The following is an 18,895-nucleotide window of genomic DNA, read 5'->3' on the forward strand; positions in this document are numbered from 1 at the left end:
TGTAGTCATGTAAAAATATGTGTGCAGTGCAGACACAAAACAACAGACATTAATCCATAAACAGACTATTTTATATCATCTTCAATAAATCCTGCTAACCTAGCTGTTTATTTCCAAACAGAAACAAAACAATTTGGGAAACAGCTTTAATCCTTATTTCCAGTTACCTGGAATGAAGTGCAAATAAAAATATGCCAAGAGAAAATTATAAAAGATTAAAAGTTTTTGGGAATGCAGCACAGAGAGCTGTTATTTTACTGTCATATTAAGTAATAAGTAATGCTGTTATTTAATAACTTTCTTTATAATCACTTAAGCTGTTTTAAGCATCAAGGCCTGTTGCCTTGAGCGCAGATGTTGTTGTTTGTCTTTTCGGCTTTTCCCAGTTAGGGGGCGCCACAGTGGAACTCCAGTCCACTAATGATTGGCAGTAGATTTTTTATGGTGCCGAGTTGTCAGCCCAACGCCCAACCCTCAGCAAAGGCACACCCATTAAAGCATGTTTTTCGGAGGCCACTTGACCGCAGGGAGGACATGCAGACTCCACACAAAAGGTACTCCAGCTGAGAATCGAACAGGAAAACCTCTTTTTGTGAGGCAACAATGCTACCGTTGTACCACTATGGCTTGTTCTCCCTAATACACGCAAACACACACAGCACACACACATACACACAGTCCTTTTTTTTATTAGGTATACAGTCTCCCCTTTTTTTAAATTTCTGCATCAAGAGCTCTGAATGTATTAGTTACCATTGCCGCCATCTTCAAATTTAGATTTTTTTTTTCCAAAATTAAAATATACATTATGAGTGAACACATCAAGACATAAGACATGGTACATGGTGCTCCATTTTTTTCTGAAAAAAATATATTTTGTATATTTTATGGAATTATTTATTGATTTCATTCTTTGTCAGTATGTGACTAAAGAAGAAAGCTATCATGGTGGGACCATATTCAATGAATTGCATTTCATATAGGCTTGATATTGACAGCCTTTCCATTAATCCAAACATACTTAACTTAGAATACTGAAATGCATGGACTGCAACTTTTGACATATTGTTAAGTTTTTTTGATGAAAGGGGCTAATGTATAGTTTTGCTATTTTGCCCTTCATCTTTTGGGCATTTTTATGATTCCCTTTTTTATGTTTCCTCAGTTGATAAGCCAAGAAGAGAGATAATTGTTCTTATTTTTTATTATGTATGTAGTCAATGAATATGCTATCATATGTTAATACCTTGTACAGTTTGGTGCCTTCAAAGTTATTCTTAAACAATATATCTGCAAATGCACACACATATCCCCAGCCATGTATATAATGTGCATATGTGCAGGTATTTAGAGCTTTTGACCCAAACAGATGTATATGAGTGGGTGTAGATACATATATATATATATATATATAGAGAGAGAGAGAGAGAATGACACAGTGTTTATCATTCCTGCTTTACATCTTGTGGTTTTCCAATTTGTTTTAAAGCTGTGTGCCTTCAGTGAAGAATTTTCACATGTTCCTTGTGTATTGGAGTATTTTTTTTGGGGGGAGTGGTTGTTCCAATTTATTCATACATCACAAATATATGCTGTAGTTGATTGTGCACTCCTTAAGACTGCCCATAGATATGAGTGCTGTCAGTAATATGGTCAAAGAAAGAGAAAGACAGACAAAGAGTGCATGTGCATCTGTGTGCATGCATCTGCCTGCTTCCTATGAAGGGCTGGTGACCTGTCCATCCATGACTAGTTTCTCTCCTTTGTACTCAGTGTGTGCTGTAAGCTCTTCTATTTCATGAACTTGAAGTGGATTAAGTGGGTTAATGGAGAATGTATGTGTCATACATATATATATATATATATATATATATATATATATATATATATATATATATATATATGGGTCTACTTCACATGATCTAAATTTAATTTCTCTGAAATTAATTTGACTGAGACCAAAACAGTGAAAGTTCAAAAGAATGAAAACTCATTTGACTGAAACTCATAACACTGACACATTAAAATAAAAGGTATATGCCCTTTTCCCCACTGTAGTGCGATCCTGGAGTTAGTATATATAGTTAGGGGTGTGGTGGTGAAGCCCCCCACATAGTTTAGGTAAATATTGTTTTCTGCAAAGAGTTATTCATTGCAGCTATAAATATCCATGTGTATGGTTTAAAATGTATAAAGTATGTGGGGGGCTTCACCCCCCCAACTATATATACTAACTCCAGGATCACACTACAGTGGGGAAGAGGGCATATACATTTTACTTTAATGTGTCAGTGTTATGAGTTTCAGTCAAATGAGTTTTCAGTCTTTTGAACTTTCAGTGTTTTGGTCTCAGTCAAATGAATTTCAGTCAAATGAAATTTCGGACATATGAAGTAGACCCATATATAAATATGTAGGTGTGGAACATTTTATTTAGGACAAAATTTATCTACAAAAAGTGTCAAAAATTACTTAATCTCATGTGATAGAAAATTCTCTAAGACTATAGAAAATGATTGACTGCTGATTAAAGAAATTACAATGCAGATTCGTTTTGATCAGTATGTGTGCCATGCTTATGCTCACTGTTATGTTGCATCTCTATCTTTAGAAGTTTGTGTTTTTGCACCTGCAGTAATTTACTGTTTCTAAGTTTTCTTTTTTCTTTGCAGTTGTGCGATTGTGATGTTAGAATATTTAATTAAGGGCGGTGTGGGGGCAACCCCCCCTTCCACATAGGAGGCACAGGGGGTTGCCCCCCTGAAAACAAGAAGTTCTGAAGAAGTATTTGCTGTGTATGAATTTTTAGATGTAATGTGGTTTGACTAAGTGTGATTTACATTAAATGTGTATTAGATTTAGTTTTTTCCTGTTTGATTCTCAGCTAAAGCTTCTTCTGTGTGCAGACATGCGTGAATGGGTTGTGCGTCAGGGCTGGCAACTCGGCACATATAAATGTACTGCCAATCATTAGCGGATGGGAGTTCCGCTGTGGCGACCCATAACTGGGAAAAGCCGAAAGACACAATATTTAGTTTTTTTAGGAAATTTGTGATTACACGAAAAGCAGCTTAGATAAACTCGTGTGTGTGTGTGTGTGTGTGTGTGTGTGTGTGTGTGTGTGTGTGTGTGTGTGTGTGTGTGTATATATATATATATATATATATATATATATACGTATGTATTTTTTTTTGAGACTTTGAACAACTGTACAACTACTTCTAGTTCAAGTCTGATCAGAATCACCGAAAACGCCTTTCAGTACTCATTGATTTTCCCATGTCTTCACTGTTTTGCAGCTCTAGACTTAGTATGTTTTAGTTGTGTTGTGGGAGCCTTCTAGATACACACTGACACACACACACACGCACACGTGTGTATATATATATATATATATATATATATATATATATATATATACATGTGTATAAATGTGTTTGCATGCACACATTGCATACACACACACACACATATATAAAAAAAAAAATATATATATATATATATATCTGTTGTTGTTTTCGGCTTTTCCCAGTAAGGGGTCGCCACAGCGAAACTCCGGTCCGCTAATGATTGGTAGTCGATTTTTTTTTTATGGTGCTGAGCTGCCAGCCCGACGCCCAACCTTCAGCGAAGGCATGCCCATTCACGCATGTCTTTCAGAGGCCACTCGTCCGCGGGAAGAACATGCAGACTCCACACAGAAGGCACTCCAGCCGAGAATCGTCTTGTGTAGTGGTATATTAATAATTTCCCAGTAGAGTAGTTTTGTATTTTAAATACAGCAGCATCACCGTGACCATCATAAGGGATGTGCCTGCTGTGCTACAGCGGGAACGTCATTGTTCCTATTTAGGCCTGCAACATTGTATTTTCTACTTAGGTGTTGCTTTTTGATGAGTTTTCCCCATCAAAGGTTGCTGATGTTTTCTACTCCAAAAGGCTGAGTTCAAAAAGTCACATGCATTTCATTGTCTATTGTGATTCTTTGTCTGAAATTATCTTAGTCTGTGTGTAAAAAGTGGAACACCTGTTGGCTGTGCTTTCTGGGTAATTCAGAAGGATGCTGTTATCCTCTTTTCTTTATGTGACCTATGATGAAATTGTTCCCAAACAGATTAAAGATTTGCAGAGAATCTCTTTAAATCATGTTGATTTGCATTGCTTTGTATTCAGATTCTTCCACTACTGATTTTTATGCTATAATTCTGTTACTGTGTTTTAGACTCATTGAGTTGTGACTTCTGTTTCAGTTTTCCTGTGTGATTTGATGATTAATGTAACATTACAGGAGAAGGGTTTGTGGGAGTTAAAGCACTTGCCAAAATGAATGAGAGGCAGTGAGGACAAATGTGTCTTGAGCAAATATAGTAAACCTGTATTACACACTTCCTTTTAGTGAGTAAAGAACCAAAGATTCAGAAGGTAGCAGGGAAATCACTGTTTTTGGTAACACGCAGGATTCATATCTGTTATCCTGAAACAACACTTGGTGAGTGTTTAGCGTGACAAATGCAGAATGTAATCTTTCTGCTTCTTTGTATTTTCAAATTGCAAAATGCTTTGATATAATACAACATGCAGTCTCCTAATTTGAATGCATACAGTTGTTTTACTCATATCATGGGCTCTGCTTTGGGTAACAGCTTCATATGTGTTCATAGTCTTGAAATGGCGATTTCTGATAAGGTGTTTTTTTGCGTATGGAATGTTAGGGTTTGTGTAATATGAGTGACATAGTGTTATGCAAGCTTCCATATTGTAGTTACACAGTTTCTTTTACTGGTCTCATCTAGTACCTGATTGTCCTAGAAAATGGAAAAGGTTGTTTTACAGGGATTTTCTCCTTAACAGAGAACTCAAGAATGACTTCTGGATACCACTTGTGCCTGAAAATGTACACTCTATAAGCTGGAACTGTCACCATTCAGAAGTGATGTTTACAACTTACTTAATGCAATGCATGAGTTTTTTTGTATATATTTTATTTTTATTAGCTTTTCAGTTATAGTGAATAGTGTTGATGTGATTATGAAGCTTTTTGGTTTCATCATGAAATTTTTGTTAGTGGGAGTCTGTATGTTTTTTGAAAATGCAGTTATAGAAATGTGGTTATTTAATGTAAGAAATTATCCTGTGTATTCCATTTTACATCTGCTCTTTTGTTGATTTCTGCATATAACAAAATACTTTATGCCACATTTCTTTATATTATATATTAATATGAAACCAACCCAGATCTGGTAGTTGTCCTATGTCTTATATACCAGCTACTTCATTATATCACTGAAACACTATTTAAGGAAAAATAATTCCATTCTACATCACATACAGGATTTTATACATCAGTCATGCTCTGGTGTTCTTTTTAGCAGTGTTTACTTTGGCATCTCACCAATGACTATAGTAAGGGGCCTGTAATATTAGCATATGTTTTTACAGCAGGCACTCATTTTTTTCATTGTTTGGGTGATTCCAGGGTACAGCACTCTGGCCAGATTTTAATTTCATGTATAAGGTTTACCTGATAGGAGAGAAATGTGAAACAGATTGGATTAAAAATGTATGAGTTAGCTGTAATTATGTGTTACTGGCCTGAAGCTGTTAATTTACATAATATGCTACAAACTGTTGTGTAGTGATAAGACGTTTGCCACTATATGTAGCCACCGCAAAGCAGGACTATATACTGGTGCTGTCTGTTGATGTTTGGCACATTATAACCTCAGGATAGTTTGCAATAGACCTGGTAATATATTACGTGCACATAGTTTCTTTTTGTCACCATTTCATGTTTAGCATAGGTAAATAATTTGCAGTTGTTTTTAATAACACTTCCAAGTCTTTAGGCATTAATCATATAAAGTACTAAAATGTAATAGTAAGCACAGTATCCACAAGTGACTTATCAGTTTGAGCTCTAATAGCAACCTTTGATTTTGCAAAAGTGCATCATGTGCTTTGCTGTGAATAGTTCCTTTAACATTCTGCAGTGATATGTGGCCAGCTAGTGTAAAACTGCGGATGACGTCATTGATGCAGGCACAGTAGATGAAGCTTTCATTAAACTGAATCAGTGGGTTTGTTTAACTTCTGAGGATAACTTTCTACAAAATAGTTTTATTCTACTTTTAGTTATATGTTTCTATTATTTTTTCTGATATTTTTGATTTGTTTTTATCCTTTTTTATTGTTCATACACTTCCTGTCCTTTAGATATGTACTCAACATCGGTACCCCATCTGAGAATGAAAAAAATCTAGTGATGTTTCAAAAAAATTGTTGAGAACATGAAGTGCAAAAGATTTGTATCAGGTACTAATTGTCTTTTTATTTTGATTTCATAAAATTTGTCTAAAAAAGAACTGATTTGAGGATGGCAATTTTGTTTTATAAGACTGTAGTTTTGAGGTTCTGTAGTTGTATGATTTATCACAACACCTAAAGCTTTCTTATTCATGTCCTGTTTAGCAAACAGAATTGTTTTTTTTTTGTTTTACTTAAGCAGTTTGTTTATTATTAAGACTGTTTAGATGATAAATGAGTTATGTAAGTATGTATAAATGTATTTATTTATTGTTTGCTAACTTGGTGTGCGGACTGGTACACTATTCAGCCACCTCATGTGCTATATAACAAAAGAGTAAGTCTTGTATATTTCAACAATTAACAGTGAAAAGTAGAGAATATAATATGCATGGAGTGTAAGACATGACATTGCAGGTACAATGGTATTTTGCACAGTATGCTAAATGCAAAAGAATCAAGTAATTCATTATTTCTATCTGCAAAAAATTCTAGATGATTTATTTATTTACTTATTTATTTTGCATTTGTTGATTGGGGAAGTCTGGCTATGTGCAAAGGTCCCTTTTCAGCGGAGGCCTGTGGAGAAAAGCTCTAGTAGATGCAGTAGAATGAAAATCTTTTAAGTTATACACTATCAACAATGCCAGCCATAAAGCAATTAAAATAAATTTTACAATGTCAAAATAGGTAAGATAGCAACTATACATAAAAAAGTGTAGGTAGACTCAACATAAATGAACTATATGACAAAAAAATGGAACACTCTAATGTGTTGTAAATTAACCAAGTATCTGTATTCTTCATGTAGATGAAATTTAGTGATTTATTTATTTTTTAGCAGAAACAGATGGTTAAGATCTGCTATATGTTTAAGAAATGTGTTCAACTCGAAGAAGATGTTTTATGGAAGGATCACAAGTTGCTAGGGTGAATATAAGTCTGTTTAGTTTTAGGTTATTGCTGTTACTGTTATGAGGAGAGTAAATTTGCTTATGAACAGATGTGTTTGGGCAATGTCTTTCTTTTAGTAATTTAAATATCAGAGTGCTAATTAGTTACATAGCTATACCAACAATTGGTGGTCATTTAGCCCGAATGTTTTGTGGGTTTGACAAGGTTTAGGAATCTGAGAATCTTACTTTCTATAGTCTGTTACAGGTTATGTTTTGGCTAGACAGGGTGGCTATGATGGAAGAGATGTATACAACACTCTGGATATTAAGGCATTGATAGCAGTAAACTCTCCTGCTTCATGTGTAAGTGTTATGTACTACAGGCTGCTTTGAGCTGTTGTTAAGACTTTATTGATTGTATGTTCTGTATGGCTGTAAAATGATGGAGAACTGTGTATCTGAACTCCACAGTATTTGTACTGCCAGGTATAAATTAAAAGGTATTGTTTCCATTTAAGAATATAATTTGAGATTTGAGTATAAGGATGACCGTGTGCACTATTTGAAATGGAAACCATGGTGTCTACCAGATAGAAGATCATATGTTTGCATACAATTCAGCAGTTGACTATGGCATTTTTAGAGTGCTATAATTTCTAATGGCTTTAGAAATCTAACCTTCAGGTACTTTATCCCCATGCCAAGATTTTACTTTTTTCTGTTTTTTTTTTAATGATACAGAATAAATTCCACTTGTCAGTGCACTGTTCTTCTAAGTAGTTGTTAATGGGATGTACTATAAAAGTTAACTGTACTGCAACACTGTTCCTCGTGTTATGCAGTCTTATTGAGGCAGTCATATTTGAGGCCTCCATATGTGCAGTATATCCACTTATATTGATATAGTAATGTTTCTTAAACTGGTATTACAGATCTTGCAGAATTTAAGTTTTTAAACACTGCACAGGTTTCTTAACTTGACATTGACAACAATGCCATAAATTCATTCTGTTATCCTTCAGGCATATTTCTTATTGTCATAGTTTTTTTTTTTGTTCCATTATGTGCATCTTTTTTTCACTTTGCTGTTTGCTTTCTCAGCCACCTAGCATACTTTATGGCACAAAACAGACCTACTGTGTTTCTGAGTTAGTTCACTTCCTCAGTTTACATCTTTAACTTCCTTCTGTGAACTCTTCTGTTAAATGCCTCTCATTTTCATACCTGCCTTTCTAAACATCCAGTTTATACTTTCATAAATGACACTTGACCTCTGATCTTTGCAAGTCTTCTTCAAAATAATAGTAAATAATCTGATTTCAATTCAAAACTACTTTATGCTTGTCTTACTTATGCTGTCCTCATCTATTATGATAACTACATATCATATTTTACTGCATGCTTTACTTTAAACATGGTGACTGTCATTATCCAGATTAGCATGATTTCTGCCTTATTACTATTTACCTTTTACATTAACCTTAGTAATGCACCAGTCACTGACTGCAGGTGTAATAATGCACCAATCACTGACTGCTGGCCTGTTAAACATGCATCTTAGCATTCCTCCAGTCTTCCTTTTTAGTTTCCAGCACCTCTTCTTAGGCTAATGCTATAACATCCTCATATCTGAAATGTCTCGCTATCAGCAAGGACATTCTTTCCTTTATTTGAGAGGATAACGTATATGTTTTGCTGTGTTATAGGAGACATTATATACAATGTCAAACTGTGCCTTTAAGGATCAGATTTTTTTTACTTCATTGTTAATTTATGTCTTTTTGTTTTGATTGGATTTTCATAAAAAATATTGACTAGTTTTTTTCCATTGCCTTGGACAGTAACTGTACTGCAACTGTGTTGGCTTTTCTGCCTTGTTTACACAGTCTCTGTCAAGAAAGAAATAATTAATTGATTAATTAATTAATTTAATTAATTAATTAATTAACATACATACATGGTAGTAGCTTGTCAGCATGAAACAGTAGCATGTGTTATCATATGTTGTGTTTTCTAGTTTTCTGATATAAATGGGATAGGGATACTAGTAGGTTTGTATGGTAAACTTATTCAAGCTTAGTTTTAGGAAAACAAAACAATTGTAGTAATATGCACAGTAAACTACATCTGCAAATAAAATCATGAATACAATTTGATTGATAGGGTGAATACATTATGGTTTTAACTAAACACAACTACAACCAGAAATGCTTTTGCATAAGAACTATTTAATGGCCATGACTACTGATTCTCTGTGTTTACAGAACCTTTTATTTCCATTACAATTAATAGTATTTTCCTGAAGAATAATGGAGAACTTCAAGTCTCATTCTTAAACACTATGTTAGTTATACTGTCATCACTTATAGTTCCCTACGTTAGCAATGTGAAGTCAGAGTTTAGGCATTCCCAATAACAATATGTCTAAAATTACAAATACTGTATTTATTTGCTTTCTGTATATTCAGAACAAAGTTGAAATACTAAATGCAGTGTCTTGTTTTGCCCCTTCTTCCTAATTTATTTATTATTTATTTATTTATTTATTTATTTCAGTTTGATTACCGGGGAAGTCCACTGGGCCAAGAAGTACCCATTTTCAGTGGAGGCCCGGGGAGAAAAGCTCCAAAGGCAGTACAATCAAATAATACAAATCTCTATTAGTTCATTTACTTTTTGGTGTTTTATTTTTATTTGGGTTGGTACACAGTGGTGGGGTGATACAATGGTACAGCAGATAGCATTGTTGCCTCACACGGTTTGATTCTTGGCTGGGATGCCTTCTGTGTGCACTGGTTCTTCTGGGTGCTTAGGTTTCCTTCCATATTCCAAGGACAAGCAGTTGGTGGATACAGCATTCTAAATTGGCCATATTGACACATTGACTGTGTGTGCAACTGTGTGGTGTGGAAGAGCTACCACTCAGCCACCCAGTGGTGTAATCCTTGGCTGTTTATGATTGTCACTCTTGAAGTGACATCCTGATTCCATGTGCCAAATGGGAAAAAGGGGTTGTGGATGGATGGATGGTACAATTAGTATATAGAGATTTGAAGAGATAACTGTAGAGAAGGATGATATGTGAAGTAAGGCAGTATTAAACAAGGGGTGACAGACTGAAGTGGGATACGTGGTCAGAAAAGCTAAAATCTTAACCAGAATAGAAGAGTAGATAGTAGAATTCTAAAGTCATTAGAAATTATGGAATTTGATTTATAAAAGAGTAATTTATTTAGTTAAGCAGTTCTTTGGATACAGACTTTTTCTGTTATCCATAACATCAACTGATTAAACACTTCCAAAATTTGGTAGACATTCTCTAGATTTTTAAAAATACTGATTTTCTGTCTTATTCCCATTGCTGCCAAGTATAGACTTTGGACACCTGCATCCCTGAATATAATAACCTACAAATCAGAAAACGACTAAATAAATCTCAGACGTTTTGCCATGGAGGCCATACATGGTATTACTAAGGAAAATGCCTTTTGCTTTCAAATGTATATTGCTTTTTTCTGTTTTTTTTTTAAGCAATACTATATTACATTATGGACTTTGAAAGTACTAGTAATGCATTATGTGCAAGGAATGTTACAAAAGCAGAAAGGAAAAGAAAATGTATCCTTTCTTCAAACACAGACATAAAGTCTTGCAACTTGTTTTCCTTTAATTTTGTCCGTAAAAATAACACAAATTAGAAGATCACACCTTTATTTATTTATTTTTTCATTGAGTCATAGCCTTGAAAGGCAAAATAAGATCATTCACTAGGTTCATATGTTAATATTTGGTTGTTGACCCTGGACCATTAGAAGCCTAGTTATAATATCCCAAATTGTAGGTACCCACTGACATGCCTAATTTATACCCAGTTTCAACCTCTTTCAGTGACAGCTTTAGGGGCAGACCTGGGATGTATTTGCAAATGCCCATCTATTCTTCCAGGCTATGTTTAAAGAGGGTCAGGGAACTACTGTGCTTTGTATCCGAAGGAAGCCTATTCCATAAAAGAGAGATTCTCTGGGATAAACGTCTGTCTCTATAACTGGCGCTCATTATCATTCTGAGAAAGTTATGATCTCTTGAGCAGGTGTTTAGGGTATTATTAGTTTTGTGGATGAGAAAGGTCAAACAGGACTGGATCCTTCAAAGCTCTTTCAGCTAGACAGATGTCATCCCCCAAGAGTCTGTAGGAAACAGAAGAGAGAGAGAGAGAGAGATAGCTTTAATGTGGTCTGGGTAGCTCACGAAAGAGATGCTCTTGATTATCTTAGTAAGGAGACACTAAGGTCTCTCAAGCAGAGTCATATGCTTAGACTAATGCATACCAGAGTGGGCAGTATAATCTATTATGGGCCTGGAAGAAAAATAGGGAATTGTTGTAGGGCTAGCTTTATAGGCCCTAGGGCTGATAGCCTAGTACTAACCTATGAACCTATGAACCTATGAAGGAAAAGTAGAGAGGGATGATAACTTCTTTAGATCTAGAAGAAATACACATGGTGATTAGTTAATACTTGGTGATTAAAGGATACTTTGCTGTCAGTGAAAATGCCAGGTCACTAATGACTGGGTCAACTTTCAAAGGGGTGTCACGTGTGTGGTAGGTGCATGGGTACATAGTTTTGCCAAATGACATAGTGCTGCTTTTGGGGCATTTAGCTTTAATCCGTGGTCCAGGCAGCACTTAATTGGTGCATGTTAGCTTCTCTTAAAGAAGCTTGAAGTCAGATGGAGAGTTAATGACAGGTCTGAATCTGCAGTCATCTGCAATGTGGACAATATCCAGTATTACAGAGCTTATAAATAAGAATGTTAATCAGTAGCTCATTTCTTGCTGAAACTGTAGGCCATCTAGCATTCCTTATTGTAGTGCAGTGATGTTCTCTGTTGTTAGCTAGGTTGATGAAGTGTAGTATTTTAGTCTTGGTTTTTGTAATAATGTGGTATAAGCAACTGAATTTGCAACAATAAGGACAGTCTGTTTTCCATCCCAGAAATGAGTACATTGATGGCTGTGTAGCATCTGGCTTTTAGTGTTAGAAGACAAGGTATTGCATAGGCTGCTTTAAGTTGTCTTACTACTTTGTTAACCTTACTGTCTATGTGAAGAGTGAAAGAGAGACAAGGGTCTAACACAGTTCCTAAATATCTTTGAGAGGTGGTTGTAGGCACAATGTCAGAAGAGAGATCAGTGATAACACGCATAGTTACACATTTAATCTTCTGAACTGTAACAAACAGCATGATAGAAGTCTTACTTTTGAAGAATTTTATTTTGTTAACAATAACCTTGTTTAGACCAACAGGGTTGTTAAAAAAGAAAGTGGTATAGCATAAATCATGGTATAGATATGAATGTTGCTGACTGGTGTTAATAAGTTGCTATCTTAAATTGTAGAGGGAAAGGTTGTATTAAAAGTAATTCTTAGGGTTTGCTTTTCAGTAACATGCAAAGCATAGTGTAATTGCTAGCTGATGCATTTCTACAGAAATATTCACAAAGCTATAATTTCTAATATAGATCTGTATCAGGGCCAGAAATTTTTAGCATTTTCCACTAGTTTAAGGAAATTGTCTTTGTGTGTGTGTGTGTGTGTGTGTGTGTGTGTGTGTGTGTGTGTGTGTGTGTGTGTGTGTGTGTGTGTGTGTGTGTGTGTGTGTGTGTGTGTGTGTGTGTGTGTGTGTGTGTGTGTGTGTGTATGTGTGTATATAAATATGAGTCTAGGACACATACTCGACTAGCATATGTCCGAATCACAAAACATTGAACACACATACACAAAATCGCTTAACATCAACAAGTGCTTCCGTGTATGTGTAGTTCAAAAAAAAAATCTACGTTTCTGCAGGGGGGCTTCACCCCCCACACACCCCCTACTTTATTATTCTCACTCTGAGATCGCACTACAGTGGGGAAAAGGGAATTTTCCCTTACCCGCACTGTAGTCTGATCTACGAAACAGGCACACATACACGGAAGAGTTTGTCGATGTTAAGCGCTTTCGTGTATGTGTGTTCGATGTTTTGTGATTTGGACATATGCTAGTCGAGCATGTGTCCAGATCCCATAAATATGTATATGTATACATATATATATGTGTGTGTGTGTATATTGTCACCAACAAAGGTGTTGTGATGTTCATTGTAATCGAGAAGATGCATTTATTCATGGCAGAAAAGAGCACAAAATACATTCCCACGTGGAAGAAAGTCTTAACTGACATTGACATCATATTAAGGACTTTACATTTATGTCATTTTTAGAAATGGCATGCAGCACAAGTGTCATAGCTGCAAAGTGAGGTGTCTAAAAATTTGTAGCAGATGAATGTATTATATTGTACTATGTATAGCTTAAAAGCTGATAAAGTAAAAATGTTATTAAAATTTTTGGGAGATCCCCATTAGAAACATGGCAATACACATACCTGTTTTACTTTGATATAAACCATCCTTTTTGTAATGTGCAATCATGACATTTTTATAACATCATACTGTTTCTTGCTTGCATATTTTGAATGTCAGTGCTTTGAGCAGAACAAGTTATTACTACATTGATACTCACCACATTCAAGTTACATTTTAAATTATATTGCTTTATTAGCTACTGTATAGTTTGTAATCATATTTTACTAGCACTTGTTTTATTATAACGATGAAAAATTTAAAACTACAAAGCAGGTGGATTTGTGGATTTATTTGCATGTATGTTTTGCTTTAACATAATTTTTGGAGTCGAAACATTTTTGAAGTTAGCCATTTTATATTAAGACAAATGTGTTGCAGTGATATGGCATTGTTGTTAAGCATAAGTGACCTTCATATGGAAAAAGAGAAGGGTCAGCTGTTATTTCTTTCGGGTTTTTTTTGATGAATGCTGATTCTATGGTAGAAACAGAGACATAAGGCACACGGATTTACTGTCTTGACTGCTCTTGCATGTTGACAAGGACTGTAGCATATCCTTGGAGGTCATACTGAGTTGATTGATATCACATTTTGGAATAAGAAGTTTGCTGTGCTAAAGACAGCAACCAAATGCTTTTCTTTCCTGTTTGTTTTCTATCTTGAAACTAATTTAGAACTAATATACTGGATATGTACACAACAAAATATTAATTTGGCTTACAGTTTACATAATTCTGTGATGTCATTGCTTTCCTTATTATGCATTTTGTGTTGGAATGCAAGCAGTCATTTTACACTATACAGTGTGTATATTGTTTTTGTTAATTTTGTGATTGCTGTTGCTTTGTTCTAATTAAATAGCTTCCATGAATTAGCATTTTTATATGCATAGGTTTCCTAGTAACTTTATTTTATTTAATTTAGATTAAAATATGACTGTACATAAATGATTAACTCAAATGTCATCTCAGGTCAGTAATTCCTGATTCACGATATAAATAAGCTTTGCATCTATTAGAGAAAAGCAGTACAGAGTAACAGTAACATGTTTTAGTGTTGTTTTTGGATAATGTTCTTTTCATGTTCAGAGATGGTGGGATAAACAAGCTGTCCTGGGGGAGTGGAGGGTCATAAACAGGGATTTTTTTATCAGGTTACAGTATGACATGATTTTAGTAGGGTATATCTATGGGGCGGTAACACCTAGCTGCCTGAATGTCATTTTTCAGAGGTACACGATGCCATGCAACAGAATGCTGGTAACGTTTTTTCATAATAAATCACTGCCAGTGAGATTGCTATGTGCCTGCAGTAGGCTTTGTGTTTCTGGAACTGTGAACTGGGTATATATAAGTTTGTGAATTATAGGTGTATAGATGCCTGCAGGGAGGGTGGAGGGGGGCTTGCCATCCTTGTGGAAAAAATACGATCAGAAGTTTTTTTTTAGGGGATGCTTAGGGCACTTAGGGTGTTTGCTGTTTTGGTTCCTGTGCATCTTGACATTCAAACTTTCATAACAGAACATTTTATGAGGTATTGGTGTTTAACATAAGAGCAGTGTTCACATTATGTCTCAGTGCTGGCAACAGAAAGCTGTTTTAGTGGATTCTGTTAACAGTATGCTGCTTTGACTGTATTTCACCAGTTTTATTTACTTATTTTTTACTCCTATGAAGTAGGGCAGCTGCACAGACTCTACATTGTGTCCTGTAGGGGAAATAGTAGTATAGACCAGCTGCATTGGGCATCTACTCTTTTGTGCAGTATCCTTGATATTGGACAATAAGGATCACAGACTGCAGCCATGGCAGGGCCACTCGGTGTAAAATATGGCTGTAGGTGATTTGGTCATGTTAATTAATGTCGCCAAATGGGCATAGGTATCTGCCTGAGATAAGTAGGTTGAGGACATGCCCTACTACAACCTATGCCAGGGACCCATGCTAACAGAGTGAGGGTTATATGTGTTCTTATTAACCACTGTATGACTGTCATTAAGCCCAGCAGCCCTGCATCAGTAAGCTACTGGTTTGCCATGTGTAGTTGTCCAGCTTGTGTTACATGGGATGTTTCTGTTGAGTGAAAGTTGGACAGAAACCCAATCAACCTGTCAAACGTGAACTAAGAATTAAATTAAAAAAATAAGACTCCCTTCATATTAAGTGTTTTGAATGAAAGTGCTAACCATTAAAAGTGTGTTCTGTTGACTTGCCTTGGGAGCTTTGTTTTTCTTGTTGGATGAACTAATAATTACTACACTCAATGTAGGTTCACTGACAGTACAGAGCTTGGAAGTGGATGACATGACTGTAAGGAGGAGGCTGGATATCCTCTATTTCCAGGCAGCAAAATGTAAGGGCAGTGCAGCAAAGCCACTTGGCATGGAATCCAAAGTCTTCTCTTCAGGAGGAAGACAAGTTAGAAATAGTGTGGGAATTGTGGAGAGGGAGAGGCTTCAGAAGACAGTGAGGGATGTTATCAGAATTAGTGACAGCCTTGTGGCAGTCAGACTCCAGTGTAATGATAGGGCAGTATTAATAATCTCAGCCTATGCCCCATAGTGAGGAAAAGAGTGCATTCAGACAGCAGTTGTAGGACCTTCTATATAAAGCAGGACAACATGAATTGGTGTTAATAATGGGTGCATTGAATGCACATATCGGGACAGACAGAACAGGATATGAGGACTGCCTGGGCCCACATGGGTGGGTTAACAGTAATAAGGAAGAGGCCATTCTAGACTTCTGTCTGGCAAATGGCTTGATGTTGGCCAATGCATGGTTCAGCAAGATAAATGGTCACAAGATCACATACAAGCATGGCCAACATATAACTCAGGTAGACTTCCTTCCAGTAAGGAAAGGGTAGTGGGGTAGAATCAACGCTTGCAAAGTCACCCCCAGTGAAACAGTCATCCCACAGCACAAACCACTGGTTGCCACAATCAGCTGCAAGCAGTGGTCAGAGAAGGCTTTAAGGGCGACAGAGACCAGGATAAGCATCTGGAAGTTGACTAGAAACAAAGCACAAAAATTCAAGGAATTACTGAGGGTTCTAGCACCTCAAGAAGAAAAAAAGGAAATAAGTGGAGTTGAAGAAGAATGTCAGCACCTCAAAACAGCATATGTGAGGACTACCAAACAGATATGTGGCTGAGCCAGGTATGGAAATAAGGTACATAGGGAAAGCTGGTCTTGGAATTTAGAAGTCCAGGAAATCATCAAAAGAAAGAAGGAGTGCATGAAAAAGTGGGGGACAGAGAAGATGGACCAGGCTAGCAAGAAATATTGGTTGGCTAATAAAGAGGCTAAGAGAGGAGCTGCAATAAGTATCAGAGGCACCCTACCAACTTCTGGAAAGTGATTAAGCAGGTGGAACAAAGAAACTATATCAGGTGGCAAGGCAAAGACAGAAAGATAAAGAAGATAGTCAAACACCCTTCATAAGGGATGCCAGCAATAACCTGCTCACCAGTCTACATGACATCAAAGGCAGACGGAAGGAGTATTTCCAGTAGCTGCTGAATGAAAAAAACCCACAGAAACTGTACTGCCCCAGACACAGCCTATGATGAAAGAAGAGAAGGAGTCACTGTGATAGAAGTAACAACAGCACCAAGGAAAATGAAGTCAGGGAAAGCAGCAGGTCAGATGTTTATTTCCAGGGACACATATCCCTTATGTGGGTATTGGTAGATGATATTTTCATATAAATTATATGTATAGCTACAACAAACTGTTTAATTTATCACCAACTTCATTAAGTACGTGTAGCCTGGCAATCAGTTGTGTGTTCTGTGTTGTGTAGCATTTATTTATCATTGTGCTTCTGACAACCCCCCCCCCTCCCCACACACACACACACACACACACATACACACAGTCATTCCCAGCAAAATAACCTACCATACTGTGGTCTTTCTTTGTTATAGAAGTGAAATAAATGCATATATTTACTTGTTTATAGTTTCTTAAACAGGAATAGGCAAATGGGAAGATTCACTTTCAGTGGAATCCCAGGGAGAAAAGCTCAAATAAAAACCCATCCATTAGATATTTATTCATTAGGTATAACAAACAGCAAGTGTATTTTACAACAGAGTAAGTAGGCAACGGGAAATATTATAATCCATAAAGCATATAATTCTTAGTATACAACATAGAATAGTATCAGCTTGCCAACAGAAGATATAAACCCTGCTGAAGTCAGTACTACACTGAGTATTTATCAAGTATACAAGGTTATCACACAAATAATTTATCATTAAATGCAAAATAGTACTGTCAGATAATTGAGACTATGCCAAGCTCCATGTACGTATTAAATACAGAATTTCAGTTGATTACATACAGTAATTCACCCATGTTAGAATTAAGTATGTTAAGTATAAAATAATAGATAAATTCTTTTTAGTACTTTGTGATATGTGGATAAACAAACAACAGAAACAGACATATAAAGACACATAAGAAGGGTAAGTCATTAGGATAGGTGAGATAAGCAAAATTAGTTGTATCTGGTATTAAATGTATGTGATACTGCCTTCACTGATCCTCTGTGCTGGTATATATTTGCTGCAGTCTTAAAGTCTTTTTTGGAATAAACCTCAATTTGTAGGGGAGCTTATTCAGTGAGCAGAGTACCAAGAGTCACCATGTCCGTTTCCTAATTTGGGGCCATTAATCATCCTGCTAACAGAGGTCCTATATTCATGCTGAATTTCCCACCAAGTAATAATATTTGATAGGCTGAGCAGTATGATGGATAGAGATGTTCAAAAATAAAATTCAGTTGAATGTGGATCAGTTGATGACTAAACTAGACCCAGCATAGGCTTTGCAAGAATTAAGATTTGTGATTTCTACCACTGGGGAACAGATGAAGGCTAGTTTCCGAAAGCGCTTATCGGATTTGAAAGGACTCATTTTATTGTTTTGTTTTATCTGTTCTTAAACATTAAAACTTTGTTTTTATTTGCAATTCGTACTGGAATTTTTGCTGTGTTGGTTTACCGCAGGTTTATTCTGCTTCATAGTACTTAGGTAAAGGTCAAACATTCTAATGTTTTTGCAAAACAGTACCTTAACACATTATTACTTTTGTTGCTTCTCCAGCTATCAGAAGTAGAAGCAGATCTCTAAATGGACTCTGTCATGATACCAGGTAGAGCAGTGTGTTTAGGGTAGTTGTAAAGACCAGTTCTATGGTGTGCTATCATGCTTAGATATTTTATCTGTTTTAGTCTGAGAGTAATCATCTGGGTGAAGCCATACAGCTGAACTGAT

At 36.0% G+C, this 18,895-nt stretch overlaps 1 long non-coding RNA gene across 1 annotated transcript in view; it reads left to right on the plus strand.

Annotated features, from left to right (window-relative positions):
- The window catches only part of LOC122803351, a 76,790-nt gene that overhangs the window by 10,851 nt on the left and 47,044 nt on the right, over nt 1–18,895 (plus strand). Inside the window, exon 2 of the long non-coding RNA XR_006365109.1 lies at nt 6,214–6,312. This is a non-coding gene — a long non-coding RNA (uncharacterized LOC122803351). The remainder of the gene's footprint in view (nt 1–6,213; nt 6,313–18,895) is intronic.

The sequence above is a fragment of the Protopterus annectens genome, chromosome 5.part1, assembly GCF_019279795.1.
Source record: "Protopterus annectens isolate FY-2018-M chromosome 5.part1, PAN1.0, whole genome shotgun sequence".
In the NCBI taxonomy this organism is placed as follows: domain Eukaryota; kingdom Metazoa; phylum Chordata; order Ceratodontiformes; family Protopteridae; genus Protopterus; species Protopterus annectens.